Raw genomic sequence first — 24,168 nt, 5'->3', positions numbered from 1 at the left:
GTCTCAATACTCTCACTAGTGTAGGAGCAATCTCACTAGGTTGTATCTCCTCTCTAGAACAAGTAAAATCCTTTGCAATAGTCATTCTAGGTGGCTCTATGGTAGTGCGCTCATGTATACTTGTCCAATTGTCAATCTGGGAATTCATCTCCTTCATCTCAATCACTCTAGATCTCAACTAAGTAGATGTGCTCTAAGGAAAAAAATGTCTATGTGGTGGAGATTCGAGAGGTGACATGGTAGGGAAAATCTGTCTAGAAAGTGTTTCTAGACTCTATGTGGTCATCACTATAGGATCCTAGCCATGCTGTGGAGAATAGGGCAATCCAATCATCAGGGAAGATCTAGTATCATATGTGTCCTATAAATCCTATCATGAGGGTCTGTAACAAGATATACATACCATAAGGCTCATAGATGGCTCAAACTATATTGTGGTTTTCTCTTGTCAGTATCTACGTCCATCAATATAAGCCAATGTGTGCTCCAATCTACATAATTGCATTATCCTAGGATGTACCTGTGTGTCTAAATAATCATCGAGATATGCTCTATCTACAACATCATATGGGCTAATCGGCAAGGACGTGTATGTTCTCTTCCCATTGCTTCCTCACTTTAGAGTCTATGTGGATCACTGACACTTAAGTGTTCATCCTCAATATCAAACCAAGCCACAACCATTGCTTTAGATTCCTTCTGTCACTATTTTTTGATGAACATGATAGACTCATGCAAGGTTCTTTTGATGTTATATGAGAAGGTTCCTTTGGTATAAGAGTGTTCATCAAAACCAACAAACCAAGCCATGACTCCTTTATAGAGTAAGAAATGTAGCACAAACTCAATATGGTGCTCTCTATTCATCGTGAAAATTCTATCCTCATGTGGTACCTGCATGGTGTCTCTGAGTGTTCATCTATGTCTTGCCAACATATCTAATGCATGTGATCTAGAAAGCTTTGTGTCTCATGTGCTTGTGGTATGCAGTGTGGTTTATGGTGGGGTCTCTACAACCTCCCCAACATGTGTACTAGTCGTAGTAATGGTCAAAGCATGTGATGTGGATTTGTTTGTGTAGGGTAACTCTAGCGGTGTGATGATAAGGCTTTGGCCCCTAGCTCCACATCATCCCTCACCTCTGCCATGATCTTGAAAAAATTCTATCTCCTAGATGGTCTGGATAATGTGAATCTTGAAGGTGATCTAAGTTGTGTTGGCTGTGTAGATGGTATGGTCATTGGATCTACTATAGACTCGTTATCCCTACTCTGAGAAGAGAGATAACTTAGTGCACACAACAACATATAAGTAGCCTCATCATAAATGCTCTTATAGGTACCTTGTAAGGAACCTCGTAGGATAACACTAACTATGTCATTGGGAGGGTACTCTCCAAGTCTGGCTATCTCTCTTGTGTACATCCTCTAATCCTCATCAGCATACAAGGGTCCATTGTGAAATAGGTGCAAAGATACAGTCTGTGGTGGCTCATGAGTTTCTGAGCAATCCTCAAGAATGGCTTACATGATACTCTCTGGACTATCCTCCGTCATGTGTCTACATGATGTACCAGATCCATTGAGAAGGTGATCTCACAATGTCGGGTGTGTTTCTCTCTAAGCACCTGTAAACTAGATGTATGATGGTCTGTGGGTTGAATTTGGATATACCTCTATTGGTGTCTACATGTATGTATATAGGAAATCCATCTAGGTGACCATGAACCCACAATAGTCTGTCAAATAGGGCCTCAAGATCCATGATTGCCAATCTATCAATCTAGGTCAAATTTGGTGTCAAGAGGTCTATAAGCACGTGCACTAGCTAGGGTGGATAATTTGGTAATTTAAGACTACCCAAGTGCTAATCTAGTGTCATTGCATGTGAATAAGCTCTAAAAATTGTCTTTAGATCCAAGTGCCGTCAAATGTCAATCTATGTACCAAATCGGGCTCTAATCATGTACAAGTGTGTGATCAACAACTAAAATTCAGCCAAGTCAAAATCTCACATGTGAATATGATCTAAAGTTTGTCAACATGTAAAATGTAGGCCAAAATTGAAGTCCGTGTAAGAACAGGGTCTATGCATGCAATTTGGTTAAATCTGGTCAAGTCGGGTGGAATCTGTCAAAATTAAACTCTTCGTGTGTATCTAGTATAAATGTGCCTAATCATACATAAAGACGAGTGAACTCGGTGTATACGCGGTGTGTGATATATACGTGAAGCAAGGGGAAGAACCGACATTGAAAAATGTAATTTTTTTCTTCTTTAATTTTTGAGCTTTTTTTAATGAAAAACAAAAAAAAAACAAAAAAACAAAAAAGAAAACAATAAATACAAAAATGAGTAAAATAAAAAATAAAAAATAAAAGTAAAAATATCCCCAAAAAAACACTTCTTTGTTTTTATATTTAGATTTTTATTTTTTTATTTTTTGTAAATTTTTATAATGTTTGGATTAAAAAAAAATTGATTCTGTCATTTTTGTAAATTTCCTTATTTTTATGTGAATTTTTTTTTTTTGGTCAACCAATGTTGATAGAGGCGTGCAACTGTAGTAAAATCAAGGGGCTGTTGGGGCGGGCAACACAGAAGAGGGAAAAAATTATGTGAATGGGATTCGCAACACACACACACACACACACGCACACACACACACACACACACACACACACACACACACACACACACACACACACACACACACACACACACACACACACACACACACACACACACAGTGTTGGACGGATACGCCGTGACGGACGTCAGCACAACGAGAACTCACCTAACAAGATTTGTCAGCTAAGGACGAAGCTCGACCCGCAGGCGCGTGGAAGCAAGCATAGGGTGTCAACCTATACTCGACCGACTCCTAACTAATTCCTATAGAGGTCTCTACCCAATGTCTAAGCTACAGCCTTCAGGAGTGCATAAGAAGAAACTTCCTACAACGCTTTCTAGAGCCGAATACCCATCAAACGATCTCGAAACGCCACAGAACTTGAAGGAGACCCTACTAACACCAATAGGTCGCTCCCCTAAGGTCCATAAACCAAAACCCCAACCCAAAACACCTGGTGAAAAATCACGTAGGATGTCTGGCCGAAATTTACAGGTCGTCGTTTTCGAAAACTAAAGTGCCTAATGTGTAGCTCTACTCAATGCGAACGCGTGGATATGCTGAAATGCAAAAACAGACAACGTATGCTCACCGAATCACCAAATGAAGCTTGTAGATGGAGCTCAAGAAACCGGACCGTACGCACGCAATGTAGGTATTGGTGCGTAGCTCTCGTCGGGGGCAACACGCTGCACTTCTCCGCACTCGATTCCAACCACTGGTGCGTGCGTAGCGTCAAGATGAAGCTCTCACTCTTTCTCGTACACAGTACGCTCACTCACAGACTTCAAACTTTTTCATATGACAAAAGGTTTTTTCATTAAGGTCAAAAAGTGGTATAAATACCTTACAATTCTCAAACCCTAATGTTCCAATTTAACCATCTACTCAATCTAAATGTCAAAACTGGGATACAATCTGGAAACTTCTGTAAGCCCCAATATTTACAAGGTGAAATGTCGGGTTTTCTCAATAAATGAATAATTACAAAAAATAATAATCCTCCGAGCAGTCATTTTCCGTAGGGTGTGTCCAGCTTCTAACACTCCCCCCCTCCTTGCTCATGTCGCCCTCGACATGGCTATTGAGCTGCTTCTTCATCTTAGGCTTTCTCTCATCTTGAGCAGTGACTCATATCTTGCATGTTGAGCCAGTAGTGTCGGGCCGAATATGTCAGTGCTGATTGTGAAGAAGCCGGTGTAGAAAGGTTCTTCAAAGGCCTGGAGGTGATAGGATGGCAAAAACATGATCCTTTGATACAATGCATGTATCACCTCCTTGGAAGGCTGACCAGACAGATCGTATGCACATCTGTATGTATCTTGAAAGAAGAAGATACTATCTGTCGCCTGGCCTGGTTTGAACGTCTCGAAGACTGCCAAAAGTGTTTTGCAAATCTTTCTCATCATAATGCAAGATAGGTTAGGCGAGCCAGTGAACAATTTGATGGCGCACGTTAGGGTTTTCACCATGTATTGAACACTTATTCTCTCGCCTGCCTTCGAGCCTGGCAGCTTCGGATAGTTTAGCCAAGTAGGTTGGCTTCTTTGTAGTAGCTCATGGGCCTTCCACGTCCGCATCCTTGGTAGAGGGTAGAAACTTAGGTTATCTCTGATGACTTTTGGTGCCTCTACCAAATGGATTAGATACTGTGGATACTTTGTTAGCCATGCCTTTCTCCACCTGGGTTGAGAGTCGACTATCAACTTTACCCCTTCAGGCTTGGAGATGTCTGCTGTGTACAGTGGCACTGCTGACTCTTCTCTGATTCTTTTGTTGATTGTGGCGGCTTTGTACTTCAGCAAAGGATATGGGAGAGAGGGATGTAGCCATTCACATCGAAGGTTGCTGGCGTCTATCTTCTGAATAGTCATTGATTTAAAGACCCTATGCTCCCATTCCAAGGCTTCTTTGGTCGTGTCTCTGATTTCCGCTTCTATGGCCTTTCGCAGCTTCTCTTCTTCTTCTTGTGTCAGATCTTGTGGCTCTTGAGAGGGTCCTACAAGGATATCCTCTTGCATGGGTGTGTCCACAGGATCTGCCACATTCTCTAAGTCTATTCCTTCCATGGCTGCTGGCCCGGTGCTGAACTGCTCTTCTGTCTGCTGGCCTCTCACCTCTTCTATTTGTTTTTGGAATGTCTGCTTTTTTGCTTCATCTTGCTCTCCCATATTCACAAGGAGGTCGTTCAAATCGGCATTTATCTTCTCCGCCTCCTCGAGATTTCTCTTGATGGTTTCTAGCTCATTCTGCATTGCCTTGTGCTCTTCTTCCATGCGGGTTTGCATGACCACTGACCCCTCGGCCATCATCAGCCTTTGCTTTTTCTCTAAGGTCAACTTTTTTTGGAGCTCTTTCATTTGTTCTTCATAAAGCTGACTTTCTGAAGCGGTGTGAGTCGAGCTAGTCGCTCTGACTCTGGCAGGAGATGCATGTAGCCGTTGGATGGTTTGATCTTTAACTTTAATCTGGTCTTTGAGCTCGATGACCTCATCGTGGCTAGCCTCCTGCTCTATCTCCGCCTTCTCTTTGGCATTCCGCATGGCTTCCACTTCCTTGGATTCTTCAGCAAGTTGTAGGGTTAGGTTGCCCCTTTCCATCTGTGCATCTGTCAATGACTTGCTGAGTTTTCTGTATTCGTCTTCGGCTCCTTGCAGTCTTTGAGCTGCTGCTTGATTTTCTCTTTCCATCTCCTGGCATCTTTGCAATGCCTTTGCCAGACTGGCTTGTAGCTCTGCTTCTCTCTCTATATGCCTTTGGCTTTGTTTTTGTAGAGTGTCGACTTTAGACTTGATTTGCACTTCAGTGGCTTTGAGATTAGCCATCTCACTTTCCGTGGCCAACGATTGTGCCCTGAGCCCGGTTAGCTTGGTCATCACAACATCCCAATCATTGGTGGGTGGCTGCAGGTCCACTGTATCAGTGGCCATCTCTTTTAGCTCCACTAACCACGCAGGCTCTGCATTTGTTCTTTGGGCCCTGTGCTTGCCAAGTCAAATGCGACTGTGGCTGCCTCCTCTCTTGAATATCCAGTAGCTAGTAGATCTAGAAATGTGTTAAACCTTGCTTCATTTGCTCTGGCTGCTCACTTTTGGGCTTAGCTTCTTCTTTTTGCTCTCGATCTTTGATTTGTTCTTGCCTTGAATCTTCTTGATCTTCAGATTTGTCTAGCTCCTCCTTTTGTTGAGTTTGTGGAGGGCTACGAGGAGGTGGTGATGGCGATGGGCTGGACTCCGGGTTGGAAGGTGGAGTTGCCGGCTTTTTCTTGAAGTCCCTGTCCGCCTTTGTCTTTCTCTCTCTCTCTCTCTCTCTCTCTCTCTCTCTCTCTCTCTCTCTCGGCCTTCCTGCTCTTCTAGCAGTTGCCGTCGGACTTCCTCCACTTCTGCTTCTGTAAATGGTACATTTGGGATATTTTCTGCCGTGGCATCCATAATCTCAAAATTCTTAATATAATCTTCAAATCTGTCTCTGTGCACCCTTCGGGATGATCCCAACATTGCTTCTAGTGACGGCTTCCATAGCTCGCTCAAGTCTCACTTGAGGGCTCTTTTGGCTCTGAAACTTTCCATTAGCCGCTCTAGCCGTGCCGCTTTCTGTGATTTTGTCTCTTTGACCGGCACTTGTACAGATTCCTTCTTTCCTTTCTTCAACTCTGGCTGCTCCTCTTGCATGGTCTCCAACCGGCGTTTCAACCTTGTGGCAACTCTTGGTGCTTTGGGCTGTTCCTCTTCCTTATCTTCCTTGAGCCTTAGCCAGTCATTCTGTGATGGAGGGTCAAGCCATCTTCCCTTGGCGTGCAATGTCCCATATTTCACTTTCGTGATCAGCTCACCCGGCACAATGTAGGTGGGGTTCTTGTTGCCCATCTTCACCAGATTGTCATGTATATAAGCAACATAGTTGATCACCTTCGGCTTGCTCTTCTGCATTGCCCAGGTGAAGGTTGTGGCAATTGCTCTAGGCGGCATTCTGTACTTTTGTGGCCGCTTTGTACACATATGGAAGTACTGGTTATACAGTTGACTCATGATGGCCACTTTGGGGTTTGCAATGTCTTCAAAGGTGTAGTTGTTCTTCTTTTCTGTGTACACCTTGACTTCATCTCTTCTTTTGGTTACACTATCCCCTTTGTTGGAGAGGTCTAGTGCAGCTGCCACTACTTTCTCTGTGATTTCAATCACAGTGTCTGGCTTGCCCTACAGATCCGTAACTCTGGCCACTCCATCTTCTTTGATTGTAGTCACAAATTCCCATACTCTTTTTATGTCAATTCCTGCCGGCACAGCTTCAAAATAATTGTGGAGATCTATCTTCTCCTGGTACTCTGCCATCTTGCTTATGACAAACTCATTGAGCTCCCGCAGTAGCATGGGTAGCTCTATTACATTTCCTTCAGTGTCTTTGAACACGCCCTGGTAGATCTTCAAATCATTTGACTCTAGCAAGTCCTCTTGAATCCACGTGCTGGTTGGCTTTAGAGTTCCTTCTGGGATGACAAATGGCTCTACTTCTTCCAAGTAATCTTTTATGGTCATCCTCTTCTTCTTTTGTCGGTGATTTTGCGGCTGCCATAGATCCTGTTGCACTCAGTAGTCCGAAGTTAGCGTTTTTTCCATATCAGCTGAGAAACTGAGTTTTAACTATCCAAATGACTTGAAAATTGAAAATAAAATTTAAAAGGAACTTGGGAAACTATGCATGTGCTACCAGTGTTATTCTGGCAAAAATTTATCATTTAGACATCCTACGCGTAGGATGCCTTTTTCATCAGATTTTGGTTCTACTTGGCAGGCTGGTGGCCCTCGGCCTGTGCAACATGGCTATGTGATTGGAATTGGGTTTGAGCATCAAAAAGTGCATTTTGGGGCAGATTCAGGCTTTAGGCTCACAAATTGGGTAGGATGTTTGCAACAGGTGGCAAATGATATCCAAATGGGTTGAAATTTGATATGTGGGCTCCATGCACCATGGTAATGGCTCCCATGATGTCATTTTTTGCACAGAAGGTCAAAATTATGCTAGAGACATCCTACGCGTAGGATGTCTATTTCATCAAAATAGCTTGAGATTTGTTCTGTGGGTAGCTCTTGGCCTGTGGAACATGGCCATGCTCTTGGATTTTGATTTGGACAAGAATTGATGTTGGTAAGACCACGTGTAGTGTTTTTGGGTTCAAAAAGTGTATCTTGAAGGTTAGAATGGCTTCAAACTTGATATATGAGCTATTGAACGTGATATGAATAGATCTGGAATTGAAAAACATGCTCTGTAGGCCAAAAATGTCATTTAGACATCCTACGCGTAGGATGCCTACTTCATCATTTTTTGCAGGTGACCACATAGATTGGTTGGCAATGTGCCCATGAATGTATTGTGCAAGTTTCATGTGATTTGGACAAGTTTTGGCAGGTCTATGGCCCATTATTGCCTCTATGTCCTAACTTTGCGTTTTTTCATACATATGAGGTCAATTTTGGTCCAAATGTGATGAAACTTGGTGGCTAGTATGTAAAAGCTATTCAGAAAATGTGTGTGATCAGAAATGTTGGGTTTTGTGCCCAGAATTGGCCTTGAGACATCCTACACGTAGGATGTCTCCTGATGAAATTTTTGTGGAAATTGCTACTGGTGCCTGCCCTTAGTGCCCCTGAGTCCCTTTTAAGCCTTATTTCAACAAAAAAGTCAAATAGATAGAAAATAACTCCCTGTGTGGATTTCAAAGCCTTTGAGCCGTTTTCTGACTTTTGGAGTGCTTTTCGGCGATGAAATTTCTTGATGTTGGTCTCCATAGCTTCCCGATCCCTTGGGGATCCTTGCCGTATGGTTTTTGTCGACTTTGGCTTTTTCGGAGCTCCGTTTGACAATTTGTCGCTCTAGAAGCACCCGTGGTTGCATTTACATGTCTTCAATGACTTGTGGTGGTCTACCCCCACAGGACTTGGTTGTTGATGGTCTAGGAAAGCCGCTCGTGAAGTTTGGTGGCAAACAGACATGCGGTTTGGCCGCGAGAGCTATTTGACGTTTTGTGTGCCTGATGCGTTTCTGAAGTTTAGTGCCGCTTCGGGTCACCTTTTGGTCATGTGGGCTACATAGACTTGTTGAGCATGTCGAGATGCTCCTACCCATGAATTTTGGTAGCATTTGGGCGCCTCTCCGCCGATTTCCCATTTGGTGGCCTCTTGCGGGGATCTAGGAATTAGGTTTTTTTCCGATGGTTTTCTACTCCCTTTGGACATCCAAGACTGGTCTCCTATGCTAGGGTAAGCTGCCGATGAAGTCTCATTGCTTTTGGGTTAGCCGTTAGGTGGCCACTTCTACTTGTAGGTCTCTACTATCCGCTTTCTGTGAGAACCCTACGCTAGTTTCGCGACAAAACAACAAACATGCGTGAAAAGCTCAAGGTGGTGAGCCTACCTCTCATGTATGAAGCCCGTCGGGTAGTCGTGCGCAACGTAGAAGCTGCTGGAAGTTCCGTTCGCTCTAGGTGGCATAAGCTCTCTCTCAAAGGTCAATAATCGAAATGAGCTTAAAATGAAGTGAAAATTTCTTTTAATGGGGGTCCCCGAACCACTTTTCATGAATATTTTACATGTGCTCCCAACTTCTTGCGAGATACGGTTTAGGCTCAAAAATTTCTTGATTTGGACTCCATTTGCCCAGTTTACGAGAAATTTGACGTTTCGGTCAAAATCTGGCCAAAGCACGCTTTTCGCTCCAGTCTCATAATTGCACCCCCACTGTACCATAGGTTTTTCTATAGTCACTAATCATCCCCATATTTTTTGTTTTTCATTACGACTGTTTTTCACTTGCTTTTTGTATTTTTGAAGTTTTTTTGCCGAAAATTAGTAAAATTAAAAGGAAAATAGCAAATTAAACCCAAAAAATCCCCAAAAATCAAAATAAATCAAAACCATCGCCGCAAAACATTATATACACTCACATGCAATTTTTATGGCCAGATTTCTCCGTTTTACCAATATTTTGCCCGAAAAATGGTTATTTTTACTTATACACACACACACACACACACACACACACACACACACACACCTAGGGGCTTGATTTGGCGTTTGGTCCCATATACCTGTAGATTCATGCTGTATAAGGGCATATGTACTTGGGTTAGTCCAGAAAATTTCGCAATCAAACAACAACCCTTAAAAATAGTCGAAAAACATGCCCTTTTTTGCTCTTTCTGCCATTGGGTCCGCATTTGAGAATGCCTCCCCCCCTCTTAGCCGGAGTCCTCCCGGACGACAAGGTATCGCCTCGGTGTATGTGCCATGCACAGGTTGAAAAAATTGTGCTAATGCTTGGCCGTGTAATGTGGCCATATTTTATGCATACTCGGTCAATGCATGGAAAAATTAATGCTGTGCAAGAGAAGGGTATAAGCAAGATGCTTATTGGCATTCGTCGTCGAGGTTTTCTGGTTTCTTTCCAAGTAAAATCTGTAACTCTACTGCTCTTTGTTTGATTGTTTTTCTTGCAAAAGTCGTTTGCTTTGCCGCTACTGTCGATATGGCCGTAGTCGTCTCCTTGGAGAGAATTTTCGTGGCGGGATTGGCCGTAGACCTTGTCTCTTTTGCTTTCCATTGGTAGCTTTACTTTGGCAATTTTGTAGATTTAGTGCTACTGCCGTGGTTGCCATTGTTTTGTTGCTGATTGGCACCCACATAAATCGGGTTGCCGGTTTCATATGTAGTTGTTGGCCTTCCGATGTGGCTTGTACTGAAGGGAGTTCCTTTTGCTTCGGTTTTGGGATCCAGATGCGAGTCGCATGTGAGTTGTTGCTGAGCATTTTCTTTGGGATCCATATCTGTTTTATTCCCTTGGTTTTTGGCTGAACTATCTGCTTCTGTTGTATTGTGGTTTGTCTGCCATGTCACTTCTATCCTTCCGCACCCATACTTGTTTTTCTTGTGTTGGTAACCTTGATCTTTTCACTGCGGTCGGTGACTTTTTATACTTGTAGTGAGCATGGTTGGCAGTTCCCTTTGTTTCTCCTTCATTCGTTGTTTTTCTTGATGGATTTGTTGAAGCATATCCTGGGTTATTCTTTAATCGACACCCACTAATCCAATTTGGCATTTCTGCTCCTGCTAATGTAGCAAGCTTAGTAGCTCCACTTTGTGATAGGTCACTAATCACAAAGGGTCCCATCCCTCGCTTTTTAAGTTTCTTGGCATGTTGCTTCAAGGTATAAACAAGTACATAATCACCTGTTTTGAACTCTTTCGTGCGCACATGCTTGTCAAAAAACTCCTTTTGTCTCCTCTTTTTAGCATAGATCGAAGCTACAGCTCTCAAGCGAAGTTCATCTAGCTTTTCAAGATCATCTATTCTTGAAGAGATCTCATGCCCTGTCCATTCTAAGCGTTTCGCTACTCGTAGAGTTGGGATTAAAAACTCTATGGGTAATATAGCATTTAGGCCAAACACCATGTTGTACGATGTTGTTCCTATTGATGTTTTGTAAGCTACCCTGTATGCCCATAGTATTGAGTGTAGCTGCTGATCCTAGTCTGTTCTCAACTCTGATACAATTTTAGTCAAAACTGTGCATAGTGTTTTATTTGTGGCCTTAGCTTGTCCATTTGCCTGTGGACGATATGGAGCAAATTTTCTATGTATGACCATGAATTCCGCTAGCAGATATTCAATGACTTCATTAAGAAAATGTGTTCCTCGATCACTGATAATTTCTATTGGTAAACCGTATTGTACAAAGACATTCTCATACAAAAATGTGCAGTGGTTCGTGCATATGCTTTTTGTGTTGCCTTGGCTTCTGCCCATTTCGTGAGATAGTCCGTAGCCACAATGATATATTGGGTATGGGTGCGATATGTAGGTGGTGAAATAGGTCCCACAAAATCAATGCCCCATTTTGCAAATGCCCTTGGTCCCATCATTGGCCGTAGTGGCATCTCATCTCTCTTTATCGGCACCTTGGTGCGTTGACAAGCATCACAACGCTTTACAAACTCGTCCGCATCCATATGCAATGTAGGCCACCATATTCCTGCGGTTAAGACAATTTTTGCCGTCTTATCGCCTAAATAATAGCCTCCACTTATTCCGCCATGTGCATGTTCTAGAATCAGCAGGTATTCACTTTCACTTGCACAGATTCTAAGTTGATTGTCCTTTCCTCGCTTATAGAGTTGGTTCCCAATTAAATTATAGTCGCGAGCCTCCAGCTCTATAGTCCTTTTACGTGCTCTTGTTATGTTTTCAGGAAACGTCCTTGTGGTTAAGAAATCAATGATATATTGACTCCATGCAGGTGCAATGTTTACCTGAAACAATGTCGCGTGATCCACTGGTCGTTTGGCACTACATATAGTACAATTGTTAACATAAGCATGTGTGTCGGCATACATAGTTGGCCAATAAACCCCTAATTGTTTCAGCCTCTGGTGTGTTTTCATTGTTGAACAATGAAATTCACAATCCTGGACATGCGCTTCTTCAAGGTAACACTCGAATTCCTCCGGATTTATACATAATCGTAGAATCTGGTCCGATCTTAGATGATACAGCCGTCTTGCAATCAATTGAAAGTTTTTTGTTTGTTGAATTGTTCGTTGTTTGGATCTGTCTTCCGTGTTATCAAACTTTCCTCCAAAGAAAAGAATGCTAACAATTTCCTGAGACCATTTGGGTATCATTTCAATATTGAAAAGATAAGCATCTGGTATGTCATCATCTACTCCTTCATGAGCTTCCCCGTTGTGTAGCCTTGAAAGATGATCCACCCGTAGATAAGTTTTACCCTTTTTGACTACCACTGTGAAATCAAACTCTAGCAATATAATAAACCAGCGTACTGCATGGTTTATTTACTAGATACAAAAGAGCTTGATGATCTGTGAAGAACACAAATTTGTTTGCAAGCAAAGAATTCGAAAATTTCTTTATAGCATAAATCATTCCTAACCCCTCTCTTTTGGTGGCTGTGTAGTTCTTTGTCGGCTTGCATAACAAATTGGAAAATCCATTGTTCCGTCTCCAAGTTGAGCTAGAATACTCCCGATTGCATATGCAGATGCATCAATGTGAACATGGAATATCTTTTCCCAATCCGGTGCTTTAAGTACATGTGCTGATACAAGGTTTCCTTCAGCTTTTGGAATGAAGTTTCACACTCCTCAGTCCAGTCGAAATTGACTAACAAACGATACAGAGGTTGTGCGATGACTGCACACATATATATGAATCTTCAATAATACCCGCAGTGTCCCATGAAGGATTGCACTTGTTTCCCATTAGTAGGCCTGGGCAGGTCTACTATGACTTTGATTTTGTCTAGGTCAGTGGTTATGCCATTTCTTGAGACTATGTGTCCTAAGATGCGGCCTTGCCTAACCATAAAAATGCACTTTTCCGGGTTAAGACAGATTCGATATGTTCTGCATTTTTCAAATACCTTTTGCAAATGGTCAAGATTCTCCTCTCGTAGAAGAGAGTGTACACAAAGATCATCCATGTATATTTCTAAGAATATTCTCAGGTACTCTTTGAACGCATGCGTCATTAACCTTTGAAAGGTAGCTGAGGCATTAGTTAAGCCAAAAGGCATAACTATATACGCATATATTCCCCATTCTGTGGCAAACCTGTTTTGTGTTGATCCTCTATTGCAATTGCCAGTTGGTTGTATCCTGAAAACCCATCTAGAAGGAATAAGTGTGTTTTCCGGCCACCCTCTCAAGTACATGTTCTGTGATCGGCAAGGGATAATTGTCCCTTATGGTGGTTGCATTTACCTTTTTGAGGTTCACACAAACTCGCAGTTTTCCGTTCTTTTTGGGGACAACCACAATGGGTGACACCCAATCTGTATGTTCGATTTCATGGATGAATTTAGCATCCATCAGCTTGTCAATCTCCTCTTTGATTCGTTTAGCAAATGTGTCATTATATGTATAAGGACGCTGTTTGCTAGGTTTGGCATCTGATTTCAAAGGAATTGTATGTTGACATATCGATGGATCAACTCCTTTGAGGTCTTTGTAGGATCATGCAAACACATCTTTATACTTCTTGAGAAGTTGTGTTAACCGTTCTTCTTCTTCAGGCTCTAAATCAGTTACTATATAGACCGACTGAGGCTCTTCACCTGGTTCAGCGAGGTCTATCCGTTTGGAATTTTTCGGCCCATCGTAAGATTCCTGGTTTGTTCTTTCCCTGACTGGTGGTGTCATTATGATTTTTCTGTCCTGGATGGTGAATTTTCGATAGTGTGATGGTACATTCATGTTTCCTTTTTCTGACTCCCCTTCACCATCACTTTCTCCCTCAGTAGTCCATACCTCTTGTAAGGACCGTTTTAGTTCTTGGTATTTCTTTTTACACTCCAGTTTGGTCCACTCTGGGTCTTTTGTTGTTTTTTTTTTTGATTTTTGTGATTTTGTTTCTGTTTTAGCTTTCCGTACTTGTCTTATTTCCTCTCGCGTTCCTTCCCTTCGAACTTTTGAGAATTTTCCTGATATTTGATCTTTTACACAATCCTCTGCTTTTACAAGCATTAGATAGTGAGTTTTATCTTTTATCTTGGGCATCAGGTTCTTTCTCATTTTGTTTTCTGCTCGTTTTCTCTTATAGCGTTCCTGGCGTCTAGGGTGCTGATTGGCAAAATCATAAAACTTGATATTCTCTGTTTTCTCCCCACGCTCACTTGCGTTGTCTGAACACTCATTATCTGCATCGTTATTTACCTCCAGATGCTCAGAGGAGTTATAAAACTCTTCTTGTTCTGGTGGTTCTACCATCTCATCTCCTCCTGGTATAATGCTTACCATGTAATAGGGTAGCACATTATAGCCATCCTTATCGCAAAATTTTGTTGTTGGACTATCTGTAATGGTACAGACATCCAATGTTGCTAGTATGTGTTCCCATTCTAGAGGTTCCAAGGCATCTTCACAAAAAGGTTCCAGAATATAATCCTTGTCCTCAATAGCTCTTTCTAAGACGCATTCCTCTCTTTTTAAGCTCCCACAATGTGAAGCTCCACACATCTATAGCTCTTTTTGTTGCCCTAACCATGCTGGGAGTTCCGACCTTGCTAATGTAGCTGAATCAAACTCTTCCGCTGGTGTCTGGTTCACATCCTTGTAACTATGGTCTTTTAGGTGTATTTTGGTTGTTGTCACCATGTCTGAGGTATATGTGGTCGTAACCCCAATCTTGGACCATCTTTAATTGTCTCATGAATGGTCTTCCCAAGATGATCTCGTAGTTGTTCTTTTTGTCGAAATCGACTATTGCAAATGTATGCTACTCAATTCCGCATGAGGTGACAATCACTTTTTCTAAGAGTCCTAGAGGCTTCTCCATGAACCCATCTGCCAATTGCAATTTCATTATGGTAGCTCTCAAAGCTGGTTTTCCCCATTTTTTCTAGATTTCCTTGGTGGCGATAGCAACTCCTGCTCCACTGTCAAGAATAGCTTTGGAAACTATTCCTTGGAATTCTACTGGTAGCGTGGTGTTTCCATCTTCTCCCTAGCAATACTCTCCAACTTGTTTAAAGGTACTGGCCTAGTGTTTAGTTGAGGCCTGTCCAATTCTCTGATCCCTTCCTGAAGCTTCGAGGTGGGGTCTTTCACTCCAAATTTTTCTAAGCATTTGCCTACTGTGGTCCACATGTTTGGTCGTGAACTTAGGAGTTTGGCTAATGTGATTGTGCATGCCACCGGGGTGGACAATAACTCAATCAACCCTTGTGAATCCATCACTTTGTTAGAAGAAAGTCTTTGAGATGGGATTGCTCTCACCTCCAACTTGGCTTCATACTCTCCTAGGTAAGAGGGTAGAGTTTTCAGCGAGTCTGGTTGGCTGTGCCCCGAACTTAATTGATCCCTGGTCTCCCTCTTGTGAATGTATATCAAAGTTCATTTGTGATCTTGCCTCAAATTCTTCAATGGGAGGTAAGATCTCATTTTTCTCTTTTCTCGTGTTGTTCATGTGGTAACTCTCCCTGTTAGCTTTGTTGGCCTCACAGATTTGCTTCCACAGATCATCTAGACCGTTACAATCCTTACTCATTTCTACCAACGTTTTAAGCTGGAACCTGTCACTTGCCTCATTTGTTGTATTCGGCACTATGATAGGCTCTCCCCTAGACTCATAAGCATTCGCAAGTCTTTCCTTCGTTTCTACTTGTTCCTCTAAAGTTGGTTTGATAGGGGTTGGAGCTGGTACATCATGCCAATTTGTAGGTTTACCAAGTGGGTTTTCTATCAAAGATTGAGCCGTTTCAATCATCTTTCTACACATTTCCAACCTCTGTTTCTCTATTTCAGATATGGATAAGTCATCCATCTTTGCTCTTGGGTTTGGTTCTTTTTGAGTCTGGCTTTGTAAGCTTTTAGAAGTGCATCTAACTGCTCATTTACCTTGTCTGCCAGTACTGATCCTCCTGATCCTGCACTTTTGGGTTCTGCTATTTCCTTGGGTGCTATGGTTGCCATAGTGTGTGAGCTTAGGCTAGCCAGATCCTCTAACTGCTCTAATCTATCCTTTGTGTGTTTTAACTCCTCGGATAGAGCCGTTTGCTCTCGTTCTTTCCTGGCTCTCATACGCGCCTTTCTAGCTTTCCAAGTGCTTCTCGGATTTTTAGTTTCTGAACTTGGGGCATCGGTTTTTGGCTCTTCAATTATGGGTTCGTTCGTCATTCTTTGAGCTTGGGCTCGTGTCATTGCCTGAATAGGTATTATTGTCTCGTTTTTTGATCCTCCACTGGAAGGCTTTGCTTCCAACATGTTCAAGGTAGTTTTTGCTCCTTTGTTCGGGTTCTTAGGGCAATCACGAATCAAATGAGTAACTCCACACTCGGTGCAATATGCGTTGACTCTAATGATTTCATCATGAGGACAGTCTCTTAACCAATTGTCTCCGCCACACTTGTAGCAAGGTCCTTTAGGCTGTTGAGGTGCTCCTTGAGCTCCTCTTTGTTGGTATGCATGTCTCTGCCCGCCCATACCTTCGTTGGCTATGAACAACAATGTTCGTTCATCCAAGCTATATCTTCCTTCTCCTGCTGCCTGTGCAGCGGTTGGAGGTCCTGTATTTCCTATCATGCTCCATGGTTCTAGTGTTGAGGGTTCTTCCGGTGGATAATAGACAGGATTTTCCGCATATCCATTGGGATCTTCATAATATGCATGCATGGGCACCAAAGCCTTCTCTTCTGATTCGGTTACTGTTGGTGTGTATCTTATGCCAACTGGTCGTAATCCTGGTAGGGGTGGTTGTTGCCCCAATAGTGGTTGTGGTCTTTCTACACCTACAGGTCCTGGTGGGTTGCTTGCTTGATACCTAGGCATTGGTGGAATTTGATGAGATGCTACCTGAGCTTGGGGAGCATAAGGTCTCTCTCTCTCACACATATCCCTTGTTATAATAACATTCCTCCGTCCCATGGTTTGTCCATTTTTGTTCAATAGCACACCACTTGGGCTGTTTAGCCTGGGGTTTGGCGTACAAGTTAATCTTTTTTAGCACTTCCTCTACAATCTGCTCCTGGTTTACAGCTACTTCTCCTTTCGGTGCTGTCTTAGAAGACTTGCTTCCACTTTGTTGTGAGGATGGATCGTCGTCAAGATCCTTGAATTCACCCTCTTTGTAGACCGCACAATTGTCCACAAGGTAAAGAGCCTCCTTAGTTAACTCATTTAACGTCGTGCTCCTCTTCATATGTAAGTCCTTCTGGAGATCTGCATTCCTTAGTCCTTGGATAAATATAAGCATAAGTCTGGACTGAGTTGGCAGTTCTTCCACAGGGCAGAACTTAACATATCTTTTTAGTCGTAGGGCTGCTTTTCGCACAGATTCCCCGTCTTTCTGTTTGAATTTATGGATTTGTGAGACTGTATTATGAGCTATCCCCCTTTGTGAGAATTCCTCGATAAACTCGTCAAACACCTCCTCCATAGACTCAAAGTCTCTACACTCCACATAGTCAAACCAAGTAGCAGGGTCATCCTCTAAGGTTAGTCCAAACCCTGCAAATTGGGTAGGGAATTCTAACACCTCTTTAGCTCTAATTACACGCACAAAGGCTGCTACATGAACTCTAAGATCCCTGTTTCTCGTGTATTTCTTGTTTACCCATTTTTGCACTTGAGAAGGTCTAATTCTACGATGGTCTAAAAATCTCATCATTGGATCTCCTCGTCCCAATCTATATACCTCCTCTGGTCTTCTGTAGTAGGCTGGTTCCTCTCCCAATGGTGCTCCTAAGCCGTAATTTCTAATAGTTCTTGCAAGAGATGGTTCATCTCTTCGAACTCGTTCTATGGGTGGTCTTCCAGGCTCTGTTGACCCTTGAGTTTTTGGCTTACTCTCTCCTTGATACTGTGAATAGAGTGGTGGTTCTTGTAAATCCCTTAGCCCTCGTGCGGCTTGATAACCATCTCGATTTCGATCTTGCTCCAATGTTGCACTCTGTCGAAGCCATGCCTACAATGATGGCTGGGTTGCTGGTTGGTTTTGGTTGTTGAATGTCTGCGGTCGGGTAGAATGTGAGGTCGCGTCATACTCCTCTGAAAAGGGATTTGTCGACTTGCTAGGGGTGTAGGTGGCTCTTGGCACTTCATCAGGGGCATACGTTGATGCTCCTAGAACTGTTGCCTTTTCTACCTCCTCTGGGAGAATACGTTGGTATTCTCTCCCGTACCTATAAAAAAAAACGATATCCTTCCCCATAGCAATTTCATAAGAGAATAAGTAAAGAACCTTGTCTTTGCTTAACTCGTTTGGATAGGGTTCTTTGCAACGAAAGTAAGAGACTCTTCCCTCGTTCTCATGTTTGTAAATTCCCACATTCTCATTATAAGTTGAAAACCTGGTTGTTTTCTTATCATAGATAAAACGCGCTCCAGGTCGATCAATGTTTGGTGGCGGTTCTTGAGTTTTTGAAACCATTTTCCCCTTTGCTACGTTATCTCCATATCTGTTGTAATCTTCAGGGTTACTAACTAGATAGTGGTTCCCCTTTTCGTCCCGGAATCTATCTCCATCATCATAGACTCGAATTATCTCCAGTCTCTGAGCCGGCCTTTCTTCAATACAAATACACTTGCGTCCTCGATAGTTAGAATAAACTAGGGCTCCCCTCAAGTTTGTTCCTTCTAAGAAGATCACAGTGAACTTGGAATCATTTAAAGGATTTAGGGAGGTGCTTCCTCCTGGCATTGGTCCGTCATAGGTGAAACCTCCTGGTTGTTGACTACCCATCATGAAGAAGGATTTGTCTGATGAAGTGTCAGTATCACTACCCCCCTCTATAATCGGTGCTAGTGGATCTAGCCTTGCCTGAGTTACACTCTCCTCGATGGACACTAAGCTACCTTGGTCACCTGCCACCTTTTGGTCTCTAAAAATGTGTCTTCCTGATCTTAAATTCATCAAACTTAGCAATGCAATTTATTACAAATCCAACCACTCACCTGGCAAAGGATCAGTCTCCGCACAACTTCTTGCTTTGCCGCTGAATATACTATACACAAGCGTTTAATTTCGGCAATCGAATCAAAGCATCTAATCGCTAGAGGTGATTTTAATAACGATTGGTATAACTGGAGAGTTAACCTCAACCACTACTGTATTTTATACACCGCTGATGTTCTGGATTAGGTCTGCTAATCTGGAACTGTACTTCCCTCGAATGTTGGCCAATTTACCTGAAAAGTCTGAATTCAGTCTTTGCTTTGTCAAAAGGTCAAACAAGGTCCAAATTCACCTATGAAAGAAGTTATGGAACCTTTAAGTCAAATGGAACCTCACTGTATAAGCCTAGTCAAATTTTCTCTTCACTAATCCCTAGTGGACATCCTACGCGTAGGATGTCTCCTGCTCTGTTTTGCCTGGATTTTTTGCACTATGGATTCCCCTTGATGTTCTGAGTCCACACCTATTTTTACTTTTTGATTTGGACTCCTATAAGCTGGTCAATGGATCAAAAATCTGTTTCGACAGCCTCCTGCTTGTCTTGATCAGTCTAATCAACTCTAATTTGGACCAAAATTGACTAGGAGGCTTGCCTCAGGCTATACAACACCCTGCTAAGCCTACAGTCAGTATCTGGCTTTAATTTCTTGCTTTAGACATTCTATGCGTAGGATGTCTCTTTGCTCTGAATGGCTTCAAATGCAAAGCACAGACTCTCCTTAAGGTGCTGATCACTTTGGTATGCTCAAAATTCGGTTTGGAGTGCAAAATCACACAAATGACATCCTACGCGTAGGATGTCTTTTTGGTCTGTTTGACCCCAAACTTGACCCACAGCTTCCCCTTGATGTCAGCAATCCAGTGGTATGCTTAGATTTTGGTTTGGATTTTAAAAGTCCCCAATTTTAGCTGCTCTAGCCTTTTTTAGTCAAAAGTGCTTAAGTCTACTTAGAACCCAATTTTTCTCACCCAAATCAAATGAAACCTCTCTCAGTCACTCAATATATCATGCAGATCATGCTCATGCAGTCATCCTACGGTTTTGGTCTTAAAATAATGCCTTGGCACAATTTGGGTAGGATGTTTGGCAATTTCAGTATATCTGGCCTTATCCTGTCAAGATATGGCCAAATTTCCACTTTCCAGGTGAAAATAGGGTAAACCCTACCTTCTGAACACACTGGTCAACGCAAAATTCCAAAATCCCACCAGATTAGCCTGTAGACATCCTATGCGTAGGATGTCTCCTGGCTTAAAATTAAATTTATTCTTGACAGAAATGCTCATGATGCTTTGCAGCTCTATCAGAAACACTCACAGTAACTTTTGGACTTCACTTCAGCTTTCAAACACACTTTTGCGTCTTTTAGAACCTTGTGATGAATCTAACAAGCAAGTATACATGCATGAAGTGCTCTAGATCCTGAATCATGATGTCCTACTTACTCTACTCCTATTCCTCATGTGAAATGGTGATAATGGTGTTTGGTTGCTTCCTGGCCTCTCCGGACTCTCAAGCTCTCCTCTCACCGCTTTTACCACTCCAACTCCTACTCTTTACACCACAACTTAACTAAAAACTACCTAATTCTACCTAAGTCGAAGGATCTAGGCCAGACACACGCTCCCTAGACTCCCTCTAAGACCTAGAGAGTCCTCTACCCTCTGATCCTATCTAAATGTAAAACGAGACTCTTGGCGAGCCAAAGAATCCCTATCCTCAAGGACTAGTCTCGGTTACCTACCTAGGGTTTTTGTCCCCGACAGCGGCACCAATGTTGGACGGATACGCCGCAACGGACGCCAGCAGAGCGAGAACTCACCTAACAAGATTTGTCAGCTAAGGACGAAGCTCGACCCGCAGGCGCGTGGAAGCAAGCATAGGGTGTCAACCTACACTTGACCGACTCCTAACTAATTCTTACAAAGGTCTCTACCCAATGTCCTTCAGGAGTGCATAAGAAGAAACTTCCTACAACGCTTTCTAGAGCCGAATACCCATCAAACGATCTCAAAACGCCACAGAACTTGAAGGAGACCCTACTAACACGAATAGGTCGCTCCCCCTAAGGTCCATGAACCAAAACCCCAACCCAAAACACCTGGTGCAAAATCACGTAGGATGTCTGGCCGAAATTTTCAAGTCATCGTTTCCAAAAATTAAAGTGCCTAATGTGTAGCTCTACTCAATACGAACGCGTGGATATGCTGAAATGCGAAAACAGACAACGTATGCTCACCGAATCACCAGATGAAGCTCGTAGATGGAGCTCGAGAAACCGGACCATACGCGTGCAATGTAGGTATTGGTGCGTAGCTCTCGTCTGGGGCAACACGCTGCACTTCTCCGCACTCGATTCCAACCGCTGGTGCATGCGTAGCGTCAAGATGAAGCTCTCACTCTCTCTCGTACACAGTACGCTCACTCACAGACTTCAAATTTTTTAATATGACAAAAGGTTTTTTTATTAAGGTCAAAAAGTGGTATAAATACCTTACAATTCTCAAACCCTAATGTTCCAATTTAACCATCTACTCAATCTAAATGTCAAAACTGGGATACAATCTGGAAACTTCTGTAAGTCCCAATATTTACAAGGTGAAATGTCGGGTTTTCTCAATAAATGAATAATTACAAAAAATAATAATCCTCTAAGCAGTCATTTTCCGTAGGGTGTGCCCAGCTTCTAACACACACACACACACACACACACACAGAGAGAGAGAGAGAGAGAGAGAGAGAGAGAGAGAGAGAGAGAGAGAGAGAGAGAGAGAGAGAGAGAAGCAAGTTGCTTAGTTTAGGACAGATTGACAGTAGGTCACTGTTTTTCTCATAACTTGAGCTACAAAACTTCAATTCAAAAACCTTTTTTTAAAATCAAAACGTAGATCTCTTTGAGCTCTACAACTTCATAGAAGAGCTTGTTCGCTAGTTCAAAGTGCAGATTTGTCTAAAATCAAAGATATAGAAGTTGTTTTCTCAAGACATGTTGTGCTCTCTCTCTCTCTCTCTCTTCCTCTCTCTCTCTCTCTCTCTCTCTCTCTCTCTCTCTCAACTCCTTATCCTTGGACTCCTCCTCATATGTTTACCCTTGAACTCCCTTGCAACTTACATCCTCTCCCTCCCTGGCACTAGCGAGGTTGCTAGTGGGGGGGAGGCCTTCCCCTTGCGTTCAAAAATATTTTCCCTTCGGGAACGAGAACCCAACCCTATACAAGCTTGCCATGTATCACTGTCAGATTGTGGCTCAATGCCCAACACATCACCTCTTGTGGCCATCACCGCATGCAACACCCACCAAAACCGCTGACGGAGCCGCCCCCTGTGCTACACATAGCGCAAGCAAGCGCTCGCCATAGAAAAGCTTGGGAGAGCTCTCCCCCTCTCACCTTGTACACCACAATGGGGCCACACCCCTACCCTTATACCATGCACGGCCCTGATTTTGCATGCGGCTTTATTGCCCACCACGTAGTAGCGTGTGGATGTCCCCCCCTTCAACTGTCAAAAAACTTTAAGTGCCACACAAAAAAGACCACCTTTTCTTCACTTCAACATTGAGAGCCACCCCATTTACTGCTCCATGACCAGATTCCTAAGCTGCAAATTCTGATTGAAACCTTACTTCCCCCATGCCAAATTCCATACAGCCCGCCGCATTTTGACTTTTTTGTGGCTTCAAACGACAAGCTCCAAACTAGACAAAAATCACACGACCCCACCTTGTCCGCAACGGCTTTGAACTTTGACCGGGCATATCTTGCCACCCATGACGTTGATTAATGCGCTGTCAAATCTAGCCAACTCCACATAGTGCACACTATCCTCTAGAACCCTAGCAAGTCCAAAAAAACTCCAGGTGGCATGCCTATCGAGGTAGTTAGCCTACCACACAACTGACCCCCTTGAAAACTTCAATTGGCCATAAATTGCCCATCCAAGCTCCGATTGAGGATCCAAAAAGATTAGCATGCATCACAACTCGAGAACTTCAAGGATATCCCTGACATCCTCTTTGATAACTCATCTACATCTGCCTAGTCCATCAAGAATTCCTTTTTGAGTCTGCCATAACTTTCTCAATGTAGCTCTGTTTGAGGAGCCATCTTGTTTGACTTGTAGAGCATCTTGAACATCACATTCCAAGGCACAACCCTAGCACTTTGGAAACTTGGACTTTTCAACTTGATCATCCATTTTAGGAGCCTTTCTAGCCTAGAAAAATGCATCAAGCATACACCCTCAACAACCATTTGCCTACCTAGGGTCTTCATACCTACTTTAGCACTCTGTCATGCACCTATAGACACCCATAACATTGCTTTGATTTGCTCACAACTCTAACCAACTTTGGATGCACCATCATTGCCCAACCCCCTTGTTGAACATTCATGTTCAACCACAAACAAGCTTATTGAACTCTAAAATTGCACAACCAAAGCTACACTATGTACACACCAAACCTGCTACCATATGTACAAAACCTGACTCCTACTACCCGCTAACTCTTCTCAAGAAGGTTTCTCAATCCCTTGCATCATAGCATGGCTTCCACCTAGGTCATCCACCTAGGTCAAACACCTACATTGATCACATCCATCCACCTACAACAGCTTCCCATAATGCCATACCCTAGTACATAGCCACCCACACACATAAGCTACACATGGTATACCTTTTCTGCTCCAAGTACCCAGTGGCATACTGCCCACTTCAAACGAAGTACCACCTTGCATACCATCACTCTCTTTGCACATACCTAACCCTCCCTCCCAACCATGAAAAATGGAGTCCTCTGAGTGTGTTGGGTTTAGAGGAACTGAGGGTTCTATGGTTGCAAAGGGATCACTTGATCTTGCACCGACTTTGGTTTTACTTCCACCGCACCAACGTGCTTTGGCACTTCCTCAAAATATTTGTAGTATGTCCTCTTGCTAAAGCCATTGCTTCTTCATACGCCACAAGGCCATCCATCTCCACTTTGTCTCAAACCTCCTCATGAAGGCAATCCATGAACTTGCTCAAGTTTAGCAAACCAACATTTCCACAACAATTACCTTGATTAACCGTTC

The sequence above is a fragment of the Adiantum capillus-veneris genome, chromosome 11, assembly GCF_014529385.1.
Source record: "Adiantum capillus-veneris isolate H3 chromosome 11, ASM1452938v2, whole genome shotgun sequence".
NCBI classification, from domain to species: domain Eukaryota; kingdom Viridiplantae; phylum Streptophyta; class Polypodiopsida; order Polypodiales; family Pteridaceae; genus Adiantum; species Adiantum capillus-veneris.
This window is presented reverse-complemented; position numbering follows the sequence as displayed.